Source organism: Pteropus medius, unplaced genomic scaffold (assembly GCF_902729225.1).
Source record: "Pteropus medius unplaced genomic scaffold, Ma_sr-lr_union100, whole genome shotgun sequence".
NCBI lineage: Eukaryota > Metazoa > Chordata > Mammalia > Chiroptera > Pteropodidae > Pteropus > Pteropus medius.
The window spans coordinates 10,449,828-10,469,744 of NW_024346062.1; the positions used below are offsets into that span (position 1 = coordinate 10,449,828).

Below are 19,917 nucleotides of genomic sequence, written 5' to 3' on the forward strand. Positions count from 1 at the left end.
AGAGCACAGTGGAACCAAAATTCATGGAACTTAAGTAGCAGAGATGCTACTTTCACTTTTCGGAGTTCATTGAAAAGCAAGAAGTCCTTCAATAAGGAAGATTTGGTGTAGGAACCAAATTTGGACATATATAGGACTGATCAAACTCTGCCAGATTGGAATTTCTTTGTTCTCTCTCACCCCTTCCACATCCCTAACCTTAGATGGCTTAGTTCTAAGACTACACACAATCAGACTCCCTGAATGAGAATTAATAAATATGTATAACCTCTCTTTACCCTCACCTCTTAAAACTGATCCCAAGCCTTTGTTCCAGGAGATTAATCTGAGACTTAGCTCTGGTCTCCTTGTTTGGCTGGCCTGACAAATAAATCTCTTTCTCTGAAAAAACAAAACAAAATTTTCTCTACCCTTTCTTTGCTGACTCTTAAGTAGTTTTGATTAAGGAGACATTGTTTTTACCTTACAACTGGTAGAAGTAGAAAACTTTGTGTAATAATCATATTCCAAGTCTAGAACTCTGACAGAACTCACTTTAAACAAATATAGTTTTATACTCATCGATTTGTGTCTATCAACCCCTTCATGATTCATTTACATGTATTCTAAGAAATATTCATAGAATATTCTGCTTTATTTCTTGTTATGGAACCATAGGACAAATATATTAAATTACCCGTATCTAAGTTCAGGGCTTTGGTTTAGGCATGAGACAAAAAAAAATTCTATGTGAAATGGAAGTAGGCTTTAGAATAGGTCTTTCTGGGCTCTACCCTGAAGTACAAGGCCCCTCCAAAGCTGAGAGCTGAGTCAGCAGAACCAATACTCAAATGAATCCATTCTCTGCTTGAGTTACAACCATATAAAATCTGTTCCCAGGAATTATGACAGCTGTCCTCATTCATGTAGGTGATTGGCCATGGGATTCAGCCACTCACCTACATGATACAAGAATAAAGCATTGTGCTTTATTGTTTCCTATGCTACAAGGATACTTGATCCTGTTTGATTCAATACACATAGATAAGTGACCTCTCTTTAATGACCCAGGACAGTAGAAAGCATCAAGAATGGAGGATGGGTCTGGGATAAAGGGTTCATAGCCTGTACAGTATTGGATCATAGCAAAAAAGTTGAGGGAAAAAACAGCAGTATTTTTTCCCCTCAGTGTTTCTAAATGGAAGAAAATGATCCTATGTCAATAAAACTTAAAATGACTAGAGAGCATCCGACATCTCTCAGGATAAAGAGCAAAGGTTGAAAGCATTCCTGATTATGTTCCCTCTCATTCTCTTGGCTTTGCGTGAGTGGTGTACTGAGAGAATGGTGAAATTGGTAAGAGGAGACTAGAGAAGTCATTGTGATTTGAGAATTGATCTGAAATGAGACCTGACTCCTGGATGATAATAAAATCTAATATTATGCAGGCCAAATGTCTCTGCCTTCCATATTTTCACTTCTATTATTTTAAGAACCAGAGGCTTGACTACAGGAGGAAATGAGTCCTCATTAGCAGCAAAAATATTGTATTTGTTTGTTACATGTATTTTAAATATCGTTTCCACTTTCCATATGAACATCTTGCAGCATATATCTAGTCTTTTCATTTCAGTATCTCAGCATCTAGCATAATAACCAGGTCTCCATTATATAAATGAATGCTGAATGAATGATTAGTGATGCATGGTTCCCTTTGATGAAAAACATGCATTTTATGAGACTGCATGTCGACTTATTTGTATCAAAATATGACCTCCATGAATGTGGCACTCTGTAAATGTTCCTATATAAACATGTCCCTTGCTAATTTTTGTTTTAAAACCTTTTTGAAGTTGTAAACTGACAAGACTAATGCAGGATTCTATGAATGCCATTATTTTCAGCATTCACTCAATTTAGAAGAAAAGGAAACTTCTTTCCTCACCTCCCACAGCCTAAAGAAAGTTTCCTTTTTGAGAACAAAATTACCATTTGTTTCAAGCTTTTCCTTCAGTTATAGCAATTTCCACATGTTTTTAAACTATTCTCAGCAAAAGAAAAATCAACATTTGCATTTTTGATACACAGGCTAATCTGGTAGACACAGGTTTAAAGGCATCATGGCTTTTGCAAGTAAATTGGAAGATTTTCCTCTATTTGCTCTTGTCTGTTGTCCACACTGTCTTTGAACTCAGAAGCAGGAAAGACTGAACTGTTCTTTGCGTGCTATTAAATGGTTCACATAGAGTGGACCCTGAAATGTATTCTCAAATTGCTCGATTTCTTCTCAAGGATAAGATAGCATACCCATTTAGCTGAAGTTTCCCCCATATATTTTTTGTTTTACAGACTTTGGTTGGACCGTAAGGGAGCATCCACTGCAATCAACCAGATGTGGCCTGCCAATTCCAGTTCCTGACAGGTAGTAAGCTGGCTTCTTGACTTTAAAGAATCTCAAACAGTTTTGATATGCTCTAGGGAGGGCAACTGTTTAGCCTAAGCAATTCAAAGAAGCATAATTGTGCTTCACAGTACAAGGAAAGTCACCACATCTGTTTCATATTTTTGGCTTTTAGAACTGAACTAGAACAGAGAAATAAACATACAGCTTTGAATATAGAGTAAAAACAAGTTCATGGTGCACAGATGAGCATATTGTATGTAACTCAGTGAAAATTTCTTTAATGAGGGTTTCTTTTGGTAAAGTGAGAAATATTTCTGGTGTTAATCAAGGTTTTTTAAAAAAGATTTAATAGAAAACATTATCTATTTAAATGTCAAGGCAGCCTATCATTCCCCCTTAAATCTATTATAGTCAATTGTTGAGATGCTGCAGCAGTGTTCACGTGACCTATTGCAAATATTTGGGGAGTCATCTGCACTGCATTAGCCTTTCTAGTGGTAGTTATTTAAAAAAAAATAATTTGGATGTAGTAGGCTAAAACATTCAAGGCAATGAATTAGAACTTCATTAACCACTTTCATCTTTTATTTTGGTTCAAATGTAAATGCAGTCATTTGATATCTAAGTGTATATAATATGTGATGACTGTCTTTTAAAAATGTAATCTAGCAGAAAATACATCTTAATTTGAATGTAACACTGTCTTAAACATAATTTTAATATTCTTCAGCATCTGGCATCTCAAAGAATGAGGTCATTTGAGGTTAAGAAACTTTTCCCTGTTATTATCCTCCTCCCCCTCTTCCTCTTCCTCCTCCTCATCATCATCTTCAGACTGTGAAAAAGGCCAAATACTCATCTAAATGATCAGATACTATGGTGAAAAGGGAGGAAGGTGACTAACATGCACCAAGGTTTTCTTTTACCAGGGGCTTTTGTATTTAGTACAATAGCTATCATATAGACAACATTTTTGAGATCTTTCAGATGAAAAACCTAACATGAAATGATAGCTCAGCTATCAGGGGATCTGCCCTAATCATACTCAGATCCACTCTTATTTCCTTCCTTTCAATTTACGATTATGTATTTTTGTATGTATTTTTAATATCTGTCTTCCCAGCCGTCTGTAAGCTCCATGAGTTCAAGAACTATGTCTGTCCTCCACTATATATACCCAAGGACTTGTTCATGTATGAATGAGTAGCAACTAATTGCTATATATTGACAGTGATAGATGCCTGGCCCTGTTCTAAACTGCTTCAATATATCGACACATTTATATCTCACAACAAAACTTTGAATAGATTACTACTATCCCCATTTTTTAGATAAATAAAAAGAAGCACAGAGAAATTAAGTAACTTGTCAAAGTCACACAGCTAGTAGGTAGAGGAAGCAGAATTTAAGCCTCTGCGGTCTGACTCTATCTAGGTCACTCTTTTAACTACTAAATGGACTCTTGGCAAAATAAGAGAGACTCTGAAGTTAATCAAGATTGAGAAGAACCTCATAGACAAAATTACTCACTTAGATTTTAGGGCAGCTTATCATTACCCCTTAGTAGTCATTCATCTAACAAAAAAGCATCGAGTGTTTCTTATGTGACACTGCTAAGCACCTTGTTAAATTACCTTACTCAGACTTCTCAATAGGAAACTCCCGTGTGTGTGTGTGTGTGTGTGTGTGTGTGTGTGTGTGTGTGTGTGTGTGTGTGAATTTTATTCTAATTTATAGATGAGAGAACTGAGGCTCCAAAAGGTTAAGTAATTTGCCTTAGATAACATGTTCTATAAATAGCACATATTTGAAAGCAGGGCTTGTTCAACTCCCAACTCAATGCTGTGTCATCATGCAGCACTCAAATCACTTTCTCTGCTCTTATTATTAATACAATAGAGGTAGGTCCTATTAGTGAAAATATGGTGACATCTAGAAAGATATTAATCTCCATGATTTTTGGCTCCCTTTTTTCTTATTTAATGGTTTGAGCTTTGTGAATAACAAGGGTCTGTTTTTTTCCTGCCTCGAAGGAAAAGCAAGGTGGGGCAGTTGCTCACCTTTGTAACTGATTTAGGCTGACAGGAGTTTAGTGTAGCCCTGAAGTTATGGACCAAGAGTCTTCACGATTCTGTGCCGCAAGCCAGAAAGTATAAATTATCCATTCCCCTTCTTCTGTCATTTTAAATCTGTAAAGGAATTGTGTGCTATAAAAACTTGAAACCTGCTCCTCTATTGTTAACATCTGATTTTTTTATAGGCTCTCAGAGATTAGAAAGGGGCTGCATAGTTCAAGTGTTATTTTCGATCAGGTAGCCATCACACATTTTATATCAGAAAGCCAACAAGTATTTGTTAATTACAGTGATCATATAATCTTTCAAATGCAAATAGTCTGACTCAGATTTCAGTTTGTTTGGTACCAAGTGATGATGAAAGAATGGTATAGCCCGATCGTTGTTTTACTCCCATCTGTGTGCACCAGGCAATCACCACTTACAGATGGTTGTGATTCAGAGACAGGTTGCCACATGCGAAAAAAGTATGTTTCAGTTATTTTAATAAGATTTATTGCAGTAGTCACAGTTAAATGCTTAAACCTTAATGATAATTGCTGCTAATCTTTCAAGAAAATGATTAAAGTTTAATAAACCTCAAGAGGAGGTAAATTTTGTGTTTACTCCCTCATCTAATAAATTAGAATGCTGTGTACACTGTTTTTCATTTTCTGAAATTGGACTTTGTATAGACAAACACACACATACGTTTGTTATTATATGTAATGGATATAAATTATGACTCCTAGTTGCTGTGGAAAACATAATTGGTCAAGTGGCAACAAATAATTCTGAACAAATATGCTAAAATGATTCCTGTTAGCCCTGAGTCTTTATCTTGTGGTAAAATATACATAACATAAGATTTATCATTTTAAATATTTTTAAATGTACAACTCAGTAGTATACTCACAATGTTATGCACCCATCATCACTATTTGTTTCCTGAACCCCTTCATCTGTCTAAGCAGAAAGCTTATACCCATTAAATAACTCCCAATTCCCCCTTAGCCCAGTCCCTGGAAACTTCTATTCTGCTTTCTGTCTCTATGAACATGCATATTCTAGGAAATTCATATAAGTGGAACCATACAATTTTTGTTCTTTTGTGTATGGACTATTTCATTTAGCATAATTATTTCACTTAGCTCAATATTTTCAGAGTTTATGCATATATCAGAATTTCATTCCCTTTTGTGGCTGAATAATATTTCATTGTATGTACATGCCACATTTTGTTTGTCTATTCATCTGTTGATGGATATTAGTGTGGACATTGGGATGGACATTGGGAACTTTTGGGTATTGGGAACAATGTTGCTCTGAACATCACTATGAACACTTATCTGTTTGATTCCCTACTTTCCTTGTTTTTCACAGTGGCTGTACCATTTTGTGTTTTTTCCAGCTATACATGGTAAGGGTTCCAATTTTTCCACATCCTTGCCAACACATGATATTTATCATTTTTAATAATAACCATCCTAATGGGTGCTAACTTTGAGATTTTTAAGTTAAATAGATACTTCGAGTAATCATGAAAATTTTTTGTTTACTAATTTTAGGCAAATTGTCACAAAGTTGTTAACTTAGAGTGATCTTAATTTGAATCATTCCTTTTTTATTTGTTTGGTTAATCTCCTTGACTCTGAATAGGAAAGTTTCTTTACTTAAAGGTGATGTCAAAAAAAATATGTAAATGATGTTTAACCTTCTGTGAAAACCTAAATAGAAAAGTAGCTTTATCTTAGTATATAAAATAAAGGCAGTGATAAAATTCATGACTGCATGGAAGAGATAAAACAATATGGCTTGTAGTGCAGGACATTTCTGTTGTTGAGGTAGGATGTTTTGTATTTGCTAAGTAGGTTGAAATAGGATACACACACATATACATACACACACACATACACAAATCTCTATAATCAGGAGGCTATTGCAGTGGAGATATGGATAGATTAAATGGGATCCTGCCAGGTATCAAAACTTGGATAACCTAGTTGATTTGGATTTCAGGATTTGTCTTTCCTGAGAATGCACTGGAATTCTGGGGCAGGGCTAACAGAGAGGTATAATCCATTCAGCATATTCTAATTATAGCTATTTCCTTTTCAAGCCAGGAACTAAATCTGCCCCTTGATTTCAATAGACTTTGTGCCTTTTTAAAGATTGTGCTGTGTAAGCCTGTACTTTTGACTGGGAGAAATGTGGAGATTGAGTGTTGAGGGAAGAAAGGCCACTCAGAGGGGAACAGGGCCTCCTGTTTTGGGGAAAAAATATCAATGAGTATTAAGTTTTGATTGAAGATGGCTACAAACCATCTGTCAGACACATTTTAAGGTTTAGTATTTCATTCTTGTACTAAGCAACATTTTATCACCATATAATTCTAGGTTTATGTGGCTTTGGAGCTTCAACTTTGGGTTCATGTCTGAAATAAAAGTACTTAAATTATTTATTTGTAGTTTTAAGATGAAATAACTTAGTTGTATTTTTTTTTCAGGATCAAGTCAGCATGTTTTATAGAACTATTATGTAGAAAAACTCATTTAAGAAAGTAGGTACAAATGAAATAATTCTTCTTTGAGATCTATAATGTTGATAGCATTTTCATTGAAACCATACACTATTTATTTACAAGTAAACTAGTTTATAATAACACTTAATAAGATATTAGTGTTAAAGCAAATATTTTATAGCTCTTGTCAGGACACTGTAACATAATCAAATAAATTGTGTCCTTTTTTCAGACAGCTTATACTCCAAACTGCACAGGAGTATGCTGCAAGTTGGGATATTGTACACATACTTAAAAAACAACTATAAATGAGAAACCACATTGCCAGGAATCGCCAGTATTCTCATTTTACTGGGAAATGCACATTAGCTTGGGTAGTTGAGAATGAATCATAGCCTCTCTTCCAATGAATGAGTCATGGCTGACTGAATGAAGGTGGGAGTTTCAAGCTTTTTTTCTTTGAGTGATGGAAAGAATTTTTCATCATTTTATATATTATTCGATATTTCTGTCACTATTGCTGTTGATAAATGGTATGAAAAATGATCATTTATCATTTAAAATCAATTGAGATATTTATAACTAATACTTTCTTTTCATAGATCTGAAAGTGCTTTCCAAAAATCAATTAATTTACACAATATACTACTGTAAGGTTAGTTTTATTATCACCATTTTATGGACAAATTCAAAGCAAGAGAGGTTAATTAACCCATCACAGAGTCCAAGGGCCGGAGAGGCAAGACAAAATGGACTAAGCACCAACTTGAAGGCCAGGAACTCTGCTTTTAGCATGGATTTTAATTGATTGAAATCAGTTTGTCTAGCCTAAAAAGCACATGCAGTAATTCTGAATTATCATGCAGCAATATAGTGTGGATTAAATAATTAATATTCCTCAGCCTTTTATAAATGTGAATTATTATTACTCATTCTAGCCTTAGACCACTAAGTCTGCCAAGCTACCTTCCAGCACTTGTGACTAAAGTGTAAATTAATTGGCTAAGTGAGAAATTCATCTTATACATTTCCTGCTGAGAGATAAGAGACTCTTCTGTCTTGACTGGAAATATATACGGTGGTGCATTTTACTCTGCTTCCCATAATGTATGTGTTTGCATGCAATTCCTTAATAAACTGGGAATTCATCTTACACAGAGATCCATGTTCAAAATAACAGTATAAAACACTCATGCTTCTATTGTAAAAGCATATCTCCTCTTTTTTAGAGATGCACTTTTAGATATATTGTTGTGTGGCTAGTCAAACAGTTGTTTGCTTTATTACTCTTTCATACATGTTTGAAAAGACTACTGAAAGTGGTATTTTCTCCAAAGACCTACTGCCCTGGGTTATTAAGCTTTGGGCTTATATTTGGAGCTTTTTCAGTAAATATACTTAGGAAACATTATGATATTAGAAATCCAGGGATTGCTTTATTGACAGTTTTATCCCTCTAACCATTATTGTAACAGAGGCAAAACCCGAAAACTTCGTTTAAAGAAAGAGAGTTCTGGGGGTTGAAATTTCATTTGAAGACTAAAACTAATTACTAGTTTTTTGCTTTTTCAGAGGGATAAGGAAGTCCGTAGAATTATTAATATATTAGTGGATGAGTGATAAGAATAATTTTCAAGATTGTGTTAAGACTCAGTTATTCATTCAACAAATGTCTTTTGAGCACCTATTATATGCCAGGCATAGTTCTAGATGCTGTAATAAGGACCAAGACTTTGTCCTGTATCATTTATAATAAGTAAAAGAATAAAAGCATGTATGTATATATGTATATATATGTATGTATATAAGTATGTATGTATGTGTTCTAAGTCTGTTAGATAAGGGTCAGGAAAATATAATGAAACTTACAGAGGACAGAGTATAATGGGAGCTCTATTTTCAAAGGAATGGTCGAGAAAGGAGGAGATTGACAGTTGAGCAGAAGTTTGAAGTGAGGCTGCAAGTCTTAGAAATATTTTTGGAAAGAGCATTACAGGGAGAGGCAATAGTAAATGCAAGAGCCCTGAGAAGGTAATATGTGGTAGGAACAGGTATGGCAGTGATTCTGAGGGCTTAGATATTTAAAAACATACTTAATTCTCAGAAAACAGCTAGAGACCTTTGGAGAAGGGAATTGCGCATGTGTACATGCTGGAAGACAAAATTTAAACACTTGAACGTTGGTATGAGGTATTAAGACCCACCAGACACCCAGTTTATAAAAAGCTAGCAGAAGCTTCACATTAATTTCAAGGATATTTAGTGACTAATTTTTGAATTTTCAAAACATATTCTATTATCATTATTTTTTAAAATTTATTTTTTAATTACAGTTGACATATTAGTTTCAGCTGTACGACATGGTGCTTAGACTTATATACCTTTCGAAGTGATCACCCCAATAAGTCTAGTACGCGTCTGACATAGTTATTACAATGTTATTGACTACATTCTCTATGCTGTACTTTACATTCTCATAACTATTTTAATAACTGGCAATTTGTACTTGTTAATCTCTTTCATCTTTTTCACCTATCACCCCAAATCCCTCCTGTCTAGTGACCACCGATTTGTTCTATGTATGAGTTTGTTTTTGTTTTATTTATTAATTTTGTTGTTTAGATTCCACATATAAGTGAAATCATATGGTATTTGTCTTTCTCTGTCTGACTTATTTCACTTAGCATTATATCCTCTAGGTCAATCCATGTTATCAAAATTGGTAAGATTTCCTTCTTTTTTATGGCTAAGTAATATTCCATTGTATACATGTACCACTTCTTTATCCATTCATTTATTGATGGAAACTTAGGTTGATTCCAAATATTGGGTATTGTAAATTATCCTGTAATGAACATAGGGGTGTACATATCTTTTCAAATTTGTGTTTTGGATTTCTTTAATAAATATCTAGGAAGGAAATTGCTATGTCATATGGTAGTCCTATTTTTAGTTTTTTGAGGAACCTCCATACTGGTTTCTTCTATAGCAGCTGCACTGATTTGTAATCCTATCAACAGTGCTCTAGAGTTCCCTTTTTGCCACATCCTCACCAACACTTGTTTGTTGACTTATTGGTAATAGTCATTCTGACAGTTGTGAGGAAATATCTCATTATGGTTTTAATTTGCATTTGCCTGATTAGTGACATTGAGCATTTTTCATATGTCTGTTGGCCATCTCTATGTCCTCTTTAGAGAAATGTCTATTCAGATCCTCTGCCCAATTTTCAATTAATTTGTTTTATTTTGTTTTTCTTTTTTGCAGCGGGGTGGGGGGGGGAAGTTTAAGTTATATGGTTCTCTATGATTTTTGGATATTAGTGGGATATATCATTGGTGAATATCTTCCCCCATTCAGTAGGTTGTCTTTTCATTTCATTGATGGTTTCTTTTGCTATGCAAAAACTTTTTACTTTGATGTAGTCCCATTTGTTCATTTTTTACTTTGTTTTCCTTGCTCAAGGAGATATACCCGCCCAAAATATTGCTAAGAGTGTTGTCAAAGAGTTTATTGCCTATCTTTTCTTCTAGGAGTTTTATGGTTTCAGGTTTTACATTTAAATCTTCAATCCATTTTGAGTTTATTTTTGTATATATTATAAAATATGACCTAGTTTCATTTTTTTCATGTATCTAGCCAGTTTTCCCAACATCATAGGAGAGATTGCCTTTACCCCATTATTCTTGTCTCCTTGACCATATTGGTGTAGGTTTATTTCTGGGCTCTCTGTTCTGTTCCATTGATCTATGTATCTGTTTTTATGTCTATAACATGCTGTTTTGATTGCTGTAGGCTTGTAGTATAGTTTGATATTAGGTAGTATGCTACCTCCAACTTTGTTTTTCTATGTTTCACAAGATTGCTTTGGCTACTCGGATTGTTTTATGGTTCCATATAAATTTTAGGGTTATTTGTTCTATTTCTGTGAAAAATGCCTTTGACATTTTGATAGGTATTGCATTGAATCTGTAGATTGCTTTGGGTAGTCTGGACATTTTAACAATGTTAATTCTTCCTTCTATTTGTATCTTCCTCAATTTCTTCAATGTCTTTTAATTTTCTGAGTATAGGTCTTTTACCTCCTTAGTTAAGTTTATTCCTAGGTATCTTTTTTTTTTTGATGCAATCATAAATGGGATTGTTTTCTTTTTTCCTTTCTTTTTAAATTTGTCATTAGATTTATCTTTAATTTTTTTTAATTGAAGAAATGATTTAAAATTGTTCCCCCCATCTACCTCTTCCCTCCCCACTTTTCGTTCCCCTCTGGTAATCACTAGTCCATTGTCCATGTCCATGAGTCTCTGTTTGTTTGTCCTCTTCATTTGTTGCTTTTAAGTTTATATTCCACATATAAGTGATATCATGATTTTCAACTTTTTCTGTCTGGCTTATTTTGCTTAGTATGATTATTTCAAGGTCCATCCATGTTATTGCAAATGGCAGTATTTCATCTCTTCTTATGGATGAGTAATATTCCATTGTATATATGTACCACAGCTTCTGTTTTTTTTTTTTAAATTAAGTTTATTGGGGTAACATTGGTTAATACAATTATATAATTTTCAGGTGTACATTATAACTTAACATCTGTATATTCTGTTGTGTGTTTACCACCCAAAGTCCAGTTTCCTTCAGCTACCATATATTTGATCCCCTTTACCCACTTCACCCTCCCTGTACCCCCTATATTTGACCTTACCCCACCTCCCCTACCCGCTACCTTCTGGTAACCACTAGTCTGTAGTCCATGTCCATGAGTCTCTGTTTGTCCTGTTCCTTTGTTGCTTTTAGGTTTATATCCCACATATAAGTGATATCATTTGATTTTCAATTTTCTCTGTCTAGGTTATTTCACTTAGCATGATTATCTCGAGTTCCATCCATGTTGTTGCAAATGGCTGTATTCCATCTCTTCTTATGGCTGAATAATATTCCATTGTATATATGTACCACAACTTCTTTAGCCAATCATCTATCGTAGGATGCTTCGGTTGCTTCCATGTCCTGGCCACCGTGATTAGTGCTGCTATGAACATCGATGTGCAAATATCTTTGTGGATATGGGTTTTCAAGTCTTTGGGGTAAATACCCAGTAGAGGGATTGTTGGATCATAGGGTAGATGAATTCTTAGTTTTTTGAGGAACCTCCATACTGTTTTCTATAGTGGCTGTACCAATTTGCAGTCCCACCAGCAGTGTATGAGGTTTCCTTTTTCTCCAGAGCATCCTCTCTAGCATTTGTTATTACTTGTCCTGTTGATTATAGCTATTCTAACAGGTGTGAGATGGTATCTCATTGTGGTTTTGATTTGCATATCCCTAATAGCTAGCAATGTTGAATATCTTTTTGTATATTTGTTGGATTGTTTTCTTTTCTTTTTCTTTTTCTCTTTTTCTTTTTCTTTCTCTTTCTCTTTCTCTTTCTCTTTCTCTTTCTCTTTCTCCTTTTCTTTTTCTTTTTCTTTTCTTTTCTTTTCCTTTCTTTTCTTTCTTTTACTCATATTAGTATTTACTTGAAGCTAAATTTATTCCCGGACCATAAGTTTTTGTTTCTTCAGTTTCTTCTAGGGTAATTTTTTCTTCTGTGCTACCTTCTCTTCTGGTTTAGGAAAAATCTGCTTTTTTTTTTCAGTAAGAATCATCTCAATGTGGCAGAACTCCTGTAGGGGTTAATCTCCCCATGAGCTCTGTAAGTTCTGCACCGCATCTTAGAAGCTTTATTCACCTGGATGTGCTCAATGACCAAAGAATCTACATCTAAACTCTTAAGTTCACCATTAATCTCTGCAATTTTAAGCATGTGCAGCAAGAATTCAGCTTTCTTTTTAGGCCATCGACCCTGTGACCAGCCCCTTTGTTTGGCCTGGGCACATCTACCAGCTCCACCATTATAATGATGGAATGGCACACATTGCTTCTGTAAAGTGACATCCTTCAGATACTTGGTGACTTTTCAGATGTACATTCCCTTGACGGCCTGGGCAGTTTCACGAGTGTTCTTAAAGTGAACACGAAGATTTGAACCTCTTGATTTATATGATTTTGTGGGGTTTTCTGGGTCAAGTGAATAGCGAACCATTATCGGAGGTCACCTCAGGCTGCTTCCAAGAAGAGGAAGAGGGATTCTTTTCTTAATTTGTTTTTCTGATAGTTCATTATTGGTGTATAAAATTGCAACTGATTTCTTTTTTGGTCTTTATTGAAATATAATAGACAACTAGTTGCCTATTGTATAATCAGTGAGTTTTTTTTTTTTCAATTATAATTGGCACACAACATACTAGCCTCAGCTGTACAGCATATTGATCAGAGATCCACACAACTTGCAGAGCGTTCACCCTACCAAATCTAGCACCCCTCCTCCCCCCACAAATTCATTCCTACATTATTAACCATCTTTCCCATGCTTCTCTACATCCCCATGTCTACTCTGTAGCCATCTGCCTGTACCTCTCAATCCCTTTGCCCTCTTTTTTCTTCCTAACCCCCCTCCCATCTAGTATCCCTCAAAATATTCTCTGTATCTATGCGTTGGTTTCTGCTTTTGTTGTTATTGTTGTTGATTTTGTTCTTTAGATTCTACATGTATGTGAAATCATGCAATATTTGTCCTTCTCTATCTGACCTATTTCATTCAACACAATACCCTCTAGGTCCATCAAGGCAATATCTTTTTCCATCCCCTTCCTTTTAGTCTGTGTGCCTTTTAATCTGAAATGAGTCTCTTGTAGGCAGCATATGTAGAGGTCTTGTTTTCTTACCAATTCAGCCACTCTATCTTTTGGTTGGAGCACTTAATTCTTTTCCATTTAAGGTACTTATTGATAGGAATGTAGTTATTACCATTCTTTATTCCTGTTTTTCTACATGTTTTTTCTTCTTAAAGAAGTCCCTCCAACATTTTCTGTAATACTGGCTTAGTGGTGAAAATTCCTTTAGCTTATTTTTGTCTGGGAAGCTCTTTATCTGCCGTTCAACTCTAAATGATAGCTTTGCTGGATAAAATATTCTTGGTTGTAGATCCCGGGTCTTCATCATGTCGAATATTTGGTGCCAAACCCTTCTGTCTTGCATAGATTCTTTTGGGAAATCAACTGCCAGTCTTATGAGTGCTCCCTTGTAGGTAACTATCTGCTTATCTCTTGCTGCTTTTAAGATTCTCTCTTTGTATTTAATCTTTGGCATTTTAATTATGATGTGTCTTGGTGTGGGCCTCTTTGGGTTCCTGGATCTTGGGACTCGCTGAGCATCCTGGGATTTTATATTTACTTACTTCACCAGCTTAGGAAAGTTTTCCATCATTATTTCTTCAAATAGCTGTTCAGCATCTTGTTTTCCCTCAGGTACCCTGACCACACAGATATTTTTACCTTCAGTAGTGTCCCATAGGCTCCTTAGATTATTATTATAGTCTTGGCTTCCTTTTTCTTGCCATTCTGATGAATGTCCTTGGCTTTCCCATCCTCTATATAGGTCATTTGATCCTCCTCTTTATTCACGTTGTTTATTCCTTTGTTTATTTATTTAATATACTTCTCATCTCAGATAATGTGTTCTTCATTTCTTACTGGTCCCCTTTTATAATTTCCATTTCCATTTTTATGTTTTTTATCTCTTTGTTGAAGTTCTCACTGAATTCATCTACCCTTCCCCTATGTTCATTGAGCATTTTTATAACCAGTGTTTTGAATCTGCATTTGTTAGATTACTTGACTCCATTATTTCTGGATCTCTGTTCTGTTCCCTAATATAGTTTCTGCTTCTTTGTCTTCCCATTTTTGTTGCCTTTCTGTGTCTGTTTCCATGTACTAAACAAAGCTTCTAAGTCTCCCAGTCTTATTAGTATGGCTTTGTGTAGTAGACGTCCAGTGGGACAGTCCTGAGAGGGATTCAGCCGAAAGCCAAATTTAGCCCAAGCCTGTGCCCCTCTGAAGTCACCTGTTATGATTTAGCAAGCAATCTATAGATGCTGTGCTTATAGTTGCCTCATAAGCCCACACTAGAAACTGAGGCTAGTTGCCTCCAGTGTGAGTCTTGGCACTGCTCAGCAAGGAGCACCTGATTCACTGAGGATACACTTGGATGTGACTTGGCTGGGGCCACAGTTGGAGGAGGCAGAATTTCAGGGAATCCTCTGGGCAGAGTGACCTCTATTATTCAGTTTAACGAAGTCTCCCCTATGGCAGTGCTGAGTCTGCGCACTGTGAGAGGGTAGGGCTCAAGAGAGGAACAATGGATACTGCCAGCCCTTCTGCCGGGGAAAGAGCCTTGCTGCAGCCCTCACTCTGACAACTCAGTGCTACCCTGTAAGTCCCTATGCAGCTGAACTGGCACTGGTCCTCAGAGGGAGCTTGTCTGTCACTGGATGTCTGTTTGCGGATGTGGCCCTTTTCAGAGGCATCCGCAGCTGCCACTGCCACTGCTGCAGCCTCCGTCCCACTCAGCCATATGCTCACAAACGGGCAGCCTCTTGTCCTTGCCTTGTCCTGCCTTCTGCCATTGCAGGGTGATTTCTTAGATTTCTTTCTAGTTGTATGGCTTGTTCATCTAGCTCCCAGGTGATTTTCCTTGCTGTTTGCTCCTTGTTTCTGTCACAACTTTTGATTTGATTGCCAGAGGGATGAACAGAACCTCTATCATCTACATCATCTTTTCCCTTCTCCGCGACTGATATTAATTTTGTATCCTGATACTTTAGTGAATTTATTTATCAGTTCTAACAATTTTATGGTAGAATCTTTAGTGTTCTCTCTATATAGTTTTAAGTCATTTGCCAATAATGTCTGTTTTACTTCTTCCTTTACAATTTGGATTCCTTTTTTTTTTTTTCTGTCCAATTGCTGTGGCTAGGACTTCTAATCTATATGAATAAAAGTAGTGAAAGTGGGCATCCTTGTTTTGGCTCTGATCTTAAGGAAAAACCATCAGTTTTTCACCTTTGAGTATGATGCTAACTGTGGATTTGTCATATATGGTCTTTATTATGTTTCTTCTATTTCTACTTTGCTGAGAGTTTTTATTATAAATGGATGTTGAATTTTGTCAAATGCTTTTTCTGCATCTGTTGATGTGATCATATAATTTTTATCTTTCATTTTGTTTATGTAGTGTATCATGTTAATCGATTTGCAGATATTGAACATCCCAGGAATAAATCCAACTTGATCATGGTGCATTATCTTTTTATTGTATTGCTGAATTCGGTTTGCTAATATATAATTTTTTTTTATAGAGTCTTTGTCTGGTTATGGTATCAGCATAATGCTATCTTCAAAAATGAGTTTAGGAGCCTTCCATCTTTAATTTTTTGGAGTAGTTTGAGAACATTAGATATTAATTCTTCTTTGAATGCTTGGTAAATTCATCTGCAAAGCCATGTGGTTCAGGACTTTTGTTTGTTGGGAAGTTTTTGTTAATGATTTGATTTTGTTAATAGTTATCGGTCTGTTCAGATTTTCTGTTTCTTTCTGATTCAGTATTAGAAGATTATATGTTTCTAGGAATACATCTATTTCTTCCAGTTTGTCCAATTTTTGAGATATAATTGTTCGTAGTATTTTCTTACAATTCATTGTATTTCTGTGGTGTTGGTTGTCATTCTCATCTTTCATTTCTGATTTTATTTACTTGTGCCCTCTCTTTTTTTCTTGATGAGTTGTACTAAAGGTTTATCAACTTTATTTATGTTTTTAGAGAACTAGCTCTTGGTTTCATTGGTCTTTTGTATTGTTTTTAGACTTTATTTTTTAAATTTTACCGATCTTTATTATTATTTTTTTCTATTTACTCACTTTGGACTTTGTTTAGGCTGTTCTTTTTCTATTTCCTTTAAGTGTAAAGTTAGCTTGTTTATTTGAGATTTTGTTGTTGTTTTTTTGAGGTAGATCTATATTGCTATGAATTTATTTCCCTCTTAGAACTGTTTTGGCTTTGTTTTATAGTTTCTGAATCCTTGTGTTTTCATTATCATTTGTCTCAAGGTATCTTTTGATTTCTTCCTTGATCTCATTGTTAATCCATTCATTGTTTAGTAGCATGTTATTTAGCCTTTATGTGTTTGTGTGTTTTTCATTTTTCTTTTTTAATTTCTAGTTCCATAACATTATAATGTAAGAAGACACTTGATAGGATTTATTGAGTCTTGTTTTGTGGCCTAACATGTGGTCTATACTGGAAAATGTTCCATGTGTACTTGAAAATAATGTATATTCTGTTGCTTTTGGGTGAAATGTCCTAAAAACATCAATTAAGTCTAATTGGCCTAAGGTGTCTTTTAAAGCCAGTTTTTTTGGTCGCTTTTCTGTCTAGCTGATCTATTCATTGATATCAGTGGGGTGACAAATTTGCATACCATGACTATATTACTGTCACTCTCTCCCTTTATGTCAGTCAATATTTTATTTATTTTGGTGCTTCTGCATTGGGTGGATTGATTCCTTTATCATTATGAAATACCCTTCTTTGTCTCTTATTACAGCCTTTGTTTTAGAGTCTATTTTGTCTGATATAAGTATTGCTACCCTGGCTATTTTTGTTTTCATTTGCATGAAATATCTTTTTCCGTCTCTTTACTTTTAGTCTGTTTGTGTCTTTTGATCTGAAGTGGTCTCTTAGAAGCAGCATATGTATGAACATATAAATAGCATCTTGTTTATCTTCCTTGATCTCATTGTTAATCCTGTGTCTCTTGATTGGGACACTTAGTCCATTGAGATATAAAGTAATTATTAGTTGGTATGTAGTTATTTTATTAATTGCTTTCTGATTATTTTTATAGTTCTTCTCTCTTTCTTATTCTCTTGCTCTCTTTTCTATGTTGATGACTTTCTACAGTGTTATGTTTGGATTTCTTTCTCTTTTCCTTCTGTATCTCTTGCAGATTTTTGGTTTGTGATTATCATGTGCTTCATATATGCTAGGCAATGTTTATAGCAGTCTATTTTAAGTTGATGCTCACTTAAGTCTGAACAAATTCTAAAACCACTACAGTTTTTACTTGCACCCTCCATGTTTATGTTTTTGTTATGATTTTTTGTTTTTTCGTTTGTATATTTGTGTATATCCCTTTATTGTTGTAATTACATATGCTCTTGCTTTTGTCTTTTAACTTTTGTACAAGCTTTACAGTTGGTCAGTCCACTGCTTTTACTATGTGTTTGCCTTTGACAGTGAGAATTTTTCCTTTCCTATATTTTCTTATTCATATTTTTGATCTTTTCTGTGTAAATAAGTCCCTTTAAAATTTCTTGTAATACTGGTTGTGTGGTGATAAACTCCTCTAGGTTTTTCTTTTCTGGGAAACCCCTTATCTCTCCTTCGATTCCTAATTATAGCGTTGGTAGTTAGAATATTATTAGTTGTTGATCTTTGCATTTCATCACTGTGAATACTTCATACCATTCCCTTCCTATCTACAAAGTATCTGTGAGAAATTAGTTGATAGTCTTAAGGGAGCTCACTTGTATGTAATAAACTGCTTTTCTCTTGTTACTTTTAAGATTTTCTCTTTGTTTTAATCCATTGTGGTATTAATTATGATGTGTCTTGGTGTGGACTCATTTGGATTTATCTTGTTTGGGACTCTGCACTTCTTGGACTTGCATGTCTGTTTCTTTCTCCAGGTTAGGGAAGTTTCCAGTCATTATTTCTTCAGATAGGTTTTCAACTTCTATGTCTCTTCTTCTGGTACCCCTATGACGTGAATGTTGTTATGTGTAATATTGTCCTAGAGATTATCTCAACTGTCCTTATTTTTAACATTCTTTTTTCTTGTTGCTGTTCATACTAAATGTTTTTCACTACTGTGTACTCCAGATTGGTTATTTGATCCTCTGCTTCATCTGATCTGTTGTTGATTCTCTCTAGTGTATTTTTCATTTTATTTATTGTATTCTTCATTTCTAACTGGTTCTTTTTATGTTTTCCATATCCCTTTTAAAAATGTTTTCTACCTCTTTGTTGAAGTTCTCACTCAGTTCATCTACTTTTCCCCTAAGTTCATTGAGTATCCTTATAACCTGTGTTTTGAAATCTGTATCTGGTAGATTGCTTGTCTTCATTTTGTTTAGTTCTTTTTTTTGAAATTTTGTCCTGTTCTTTTATTTGGGACATGTTTCTGTGTCACCTCATTATGGCTGACTCTCTGTCTTTGTTTCTATGTGTTAGATAGATCTTCCATGTCTTCTTAACACTGTGGCATTATGGAGAAGGTGAGGCTCAGTGGTACTGTCTCCTTGGTCATATGAGACGGGTGTTCTAGGGATGTCCCCTGTGTGGGTTGTGTCTGTTCTCTTGTAGGTGAGCCAAGATAGATATTGGCACATTAGTGCATGGGGTTGAACCTCAAGTTGACTGGTTGTGAGGGCTGGTCATGACTACAATGTAGGAGCTGTTGTGTGTGGGCTGACCCCACAGAGCGGAAGTTGCTCTAGCAGAGTTCTGGTACCAGCTGAGTCTTCCCTGTGTTTTTGTTTGTTGAGCTTGTTGAATGGTGCTGTTTTGTGGTCTGAAGTTGGTCCCCAGGTGTGTTGAGCCTAGAGTCTTATAAGGGGGTGGGGCTCAAAATAATTTTCCCAAGGATCTCTAACAAATATATAGTTATCAGGTAACCTCTAAAGGTAGGGTCAGGTACCTTCTCGAAATATGCCAAAATATTTCAATTTGTCAGCTAAGTTCACTACTAGATACTAAAAATTTTATGTTTTTTTTTGCACTATTTATTATCATGTGTACTTTATCCATAGAGCAAATATACTTATGTAAAACCAGAGCAAGGGAATAAACATATGAAAAGAATATGTGTCATTGAACACATGTAGTGGAGCAGATATGATTAAAATTTTCTTTTTAACAATACTGTAAAGCCAAACAACCAAGAAAAGCTAATTTTAGAGGGCTCATCCTTCCCCTTTTCTGCCGATATTACCTCTGTGATCATCTCACTTCATGACATACCA

General features: G+C 35.1%; 1 long non-coding RNA gene across 1 annotated transcript in view; it reads left to right on the forward strand.

Moving 5' to 3' along the window:
- The window catches only part of LOC120612527 (uncharacterized), a 193,614-nt gene that overhangs the window by 130,328 nt on the left and 43,369 nt on the right, over positions 1–19,917 (forward strand). Inside the window, exon 4 of the long non-coding RNA XR_005655468.1 lies at positions 2,329–2,401. This is a non-coding gene — a long non-coding RNA (uncharacterized LOC120612527). The remainder of the gene's footprint in view (positions 1–2,328; positions 2,402–19,917) is intronic.